This window comes from Pteropus alecto, unplaced genomic scaffold (genome assembly GCF_000325575.1).
Source record: "Pteropus alecto unplaced genomic scaffold, ASM32557v1 scaffold9, whole genome shotgun sequence".
NCBI lineage: Eukaryota > Metazoa > Chordata > Mammalia > Chiroptera > Pteropodidae > Pteropus > Pteropus alecto.
This window is the reverse complement of record NW_006442106.1, coordinates 435,113-439,281: the sequence shown is the minus strand read 5'-3', so window position 1 is coordinate 439,281 and position 4,169 is coordinate 435,113.

Below are 4,169 nucleotides of genomic sequence, written 5' to 3'. Positions count from 1 at the left end.
TTAGCAGGAGAAAAGCATACAAATTTATTTAATATATATTTTTTTACATGTATGCTGGAGTCTTCAGAAGAAAAATGTAGACTTGAAGAAGTCATTAGGCCCAAAAGCTTATATACATCTTTATACAAGGAACAACAAATTGTGGGGCTGTGACAACACAAATCGTCTTGGTCTAGGGGCAATACACTATGAGACAGTGACTAGGAAATATATGGGGGAAACTAATGGAAGATTAGGGTTATTTTAGTAGGTTTGTTTACAAATGGAGTTGACTTCCAGACTCTGGTGATAAGATTGTTGTTCTCTTCCTGATATTGGGTAGAAAGAGGGAGGGCAGAGAGCCTGCCTGCATCTGCTGTGTCTCAAGTGCCTTCAGCCCCTAAATCATCAATGTGCCAAAGTATCATATTTGGGGGTGGCATATTCTGAACTCATTCATTTGGTTCTTGCTTTCAAAGAGCTTATAGACTAGATGGCTAAGACATGTAAATGTTTCTCATACCCTTCCTTCTGGTTAACTAATAATAATACACACACACACACACACACACACACACACACAAATGAGAAGCAACTTATAAATGGGATCATCAATAGAAAAGAAAAAAAATGGAAACTGGTCAAACACTGCAATCAATTAAAATATTTAGCAAAGATTGAACTCTCATAAATTGGGTGATAGAAAATGGGAGTAGAAGAAGAAGGAGGGGTAGCCCTTAAGACACATTTATTAAGTAGCTAGGTTTTAGGGAAGGACAAGAATTGTCATATAGAAGTCAAGAGTACATTTGAGGTAAAGCAATAGTTCTCAAAGTGTAGTTCTGGGATTAGCAGCATCAGCATCACTGGAAACTTACAAGACCTGCTGAATCAGAAACTTGTGTGTGGGGGGTGCAATCTGTGTTTTAACAAGCCCTCTAGGTGATTCTGATGCACTACAGCTTGAGAATCACTGGAAAAAGGAAAGCCAGAGAATGACTAATGCAAAATCCAAGATTGTAGTTAACCTTGTTGGGCGAGAAACCATCATGTGAGAGGGGAGGAGCAAACGGAGGAAGAGAAGGATGACTGAAGGCTTCCACTATTCGTGTTTTTACTTTTTCCTTAAATATATCATAGGGGAGGGAAAAATATCTTTTCCTTCTACCCTTCTAGGTTCTTGGCTGGTTCTCTGTAACAAAAGATAGATTAACAAGAGAAAAGTGTGCAAATTTGTTTAATATAAGTTTTACGGGACATGGGAACCTTCACAAAGCAATGAAGACCTGAAAAGGAGGTTAAACTTGTATACTTTTGTGCTGAGTTTGATGAAGAGTGGAAAGTTATGGGAAAATGTGATAGGACAAAAGGAGTATGAGCTCAGTGTAGTAAACTATGGGAAACTTAGCAATGTCTGTTCATTCAGATTCCTCTTGGGGGCGTCTCTCCATCTTGGAGATTAGGATGCTCCTTTCCTCCAGGTGCAGGGAGGGCATTTCTCACATAAGGGTCTTAGAACCTGCTTCAGGGGAAAGTCAAAAAGTCATTCCTGCGCCTATTTTCTCAAACTACTTTAGCTTTAAATATTCAATATACAAAGGCACCATATTTTGGGGCAGTGTGTCCTGAATGCCATCAATATACATTTTATACATACTTATGTATATTTCAATAATATATTATTAAAACAAGAGAATGTCTTTGAGTAAGTTGTGAGTGCTGAGGAAATAGAGAGTTAAGTAACAATTTTCGTTTAGGGAGACTGGAATCTGAAAAAAAAGTGTAGATATGCTTGTGGAAATGAGTGAGGAATGTATTCTGATTTTTAAACAAAACTGACAAAAATGTACCAACGTGAGCCAAGTAATTCACAGCATCGAAAGAATGAAAGACAAGACACTCGTTTTCTCTGGGCAATGTGCAGGACGAGGAAGAAGCCAAGAAGTAATCACACTTCACTGTGCACTTCATAAAAACAATCAGTGCATCTGTGTGGACACTATGCCTCCCATTAAACAGGATATAGAGATATATGTTGAGATATAGAACAATCTCTAAGATCTAGTAAAATGAAAAAAGAAAGTGGCAGAGCACTGCGAATAGTATCTTAGAAAAGAGAGATGGTGCAAATATATGTTCTTATATACAGAAAATGTCTGTAGAATAAAACTAAAGAAGTAATGGTGATCACCTTTTGGAGACTAATGTACTTTCACTGGGTGCTTTTTTGATTTTAGGCAAAAAAAATTTTTTTTAGCAAGTGCATTATTACATATTCAAAAGAATAAATTAAAAAACGAAAACTCTATACCTGAAACTAACATAATGTAATATTGTATACCAATTACACTTAAAAAGTAAATAAGTAAAACTCTGTAATAAAACTAACAAAGAAACAAATCAAAAAACATTTTACATTTTAAAGTAGCAGAGACTAGCCCATGAACTGGCCCAGAACAGGCCCTTCTTACTGAATGAATGAAGTAGATTTCCTATACATTTCCCTTACCCTTTTACTATTTAAAGTGTGGTCCTTGGACCAGCAGCATCAGCATCACCTGGGCTTGTGAGAAATGCAGAATTTCAGCCCACCTCAGAGCCAAGGAATCAGAATTTGCATTTTAATGAGAACCTACCCCAGCTCCACAGCGGTTCATATGCACAATGAAGTTTGAGAAGCATTGCCTGAGGCATTACGGTTAAGTACTACTGCTCAGACCACCTAAGAAGTTTATAATCCAGCTGAACATAAAGAAGTGCACAGGTAGAAAGTACTGGATACCACTAGAAAAGATATGTTCAAATTAAATTCATCAGAAGGGAGAAATTCCTTTAGAGTCAAGGTAAGAAAACTAAGGGAAGTAGTTTTTGAGCTGGGCACGGAAGAATTCATAATGATACTAAAAAACAACAACAAACTCATTGGTTACCTTTAGAGGTTGCTGGGAACCAGTTTATTATTTTGAAAATAGGTAAATAAAAGGAAGGGAATCATGCATTTATTCTCTTTCCTGTATGAATTGTACCTCAGGGCAAACAGTTTTTCTTTATACAAGGATTTGCAGCTAATAAATGCAGATGGAATAATAGAATTATAGTATCTTCATTTTGCAAAACAATAAAACAATAGATCTAGGCTAGATTAATGACTGCTAAAACTGTCAGGTGAAACACTGACAGAGAATTTTAGAATGGTGAATCAGGCTCACAATCTGCAAACCCATGGATTCATCCAACACTACAAGAGAGATAAGGAGATTTGCCTTTGCAAATGTGGTACAAGACAAGGCACATATTACCACCTATGAAGTATTCTTGCCAAAAGTCACCCCCAAATCTGATTAAACCTCTAGACTCTAGATCTAACTACCAATTTGCAGGGGGGAAAAAAAGAAGAATAACTTGGTAAAGAGTTCCATGAAGAAGAAATTAGCACTCCCGGCTCCCCGCCCCCCTACTCCAATTTCCCATGGGAAATTCCCGAGGACTAATGACCCAGTTTCTTCAACAAAAACGTTGAAGGAGAAAAGGAGAAGAGAGTAAGGAACTTCAAAACAAATTAAGGAACATATTGCTTAAATGTGATGTATAGATTTTGTCTGTATCCTGATTTGAACAAATAAACTAAAAAAATATTTATGAGACCAAGAAAATTTGAACACTGACAGATTGACGTTAAGAAATTATTCATTTTTTGATGTGAAAATGGTACTGCAGTTATGTTTTTAAAAAGAGTCTTTATCTTAGAGATACATAATGATGAATTTACAGATGAAATAATAAATTGTGTGGGATTTACTTCAAAAGAATCTACTGGGGTGAGTAGGTTGGGGTATATATAGGAAATAAGGTCGATTATTACTAAAGCTAAGTGATAGATATAAGAATTTGTACCAGATTTTACTTTTGTATATTTTGAAAATTTCCGCAATGAAAGTTTTAAACCATATATTTTTTAAAAACATACTTTCATACCTTTGGAACAAGGGAGAGGACAAAGAGGAGGGTCCCCCCAGTGGGCAAAACATAAACACAGAACTGGTAGTACAGATACTACCAGTATTGGCTGTAGTGTGGGTGGTGAAGGCTAGAAATGCAGGTTCAGTCAGATGATGGAGGGCCATGAATGCAAGGCTGAGAAATTCCAATGCCATCTTGTGGTCAGTGAAGAGTCCTGAAGGTGCTAACAA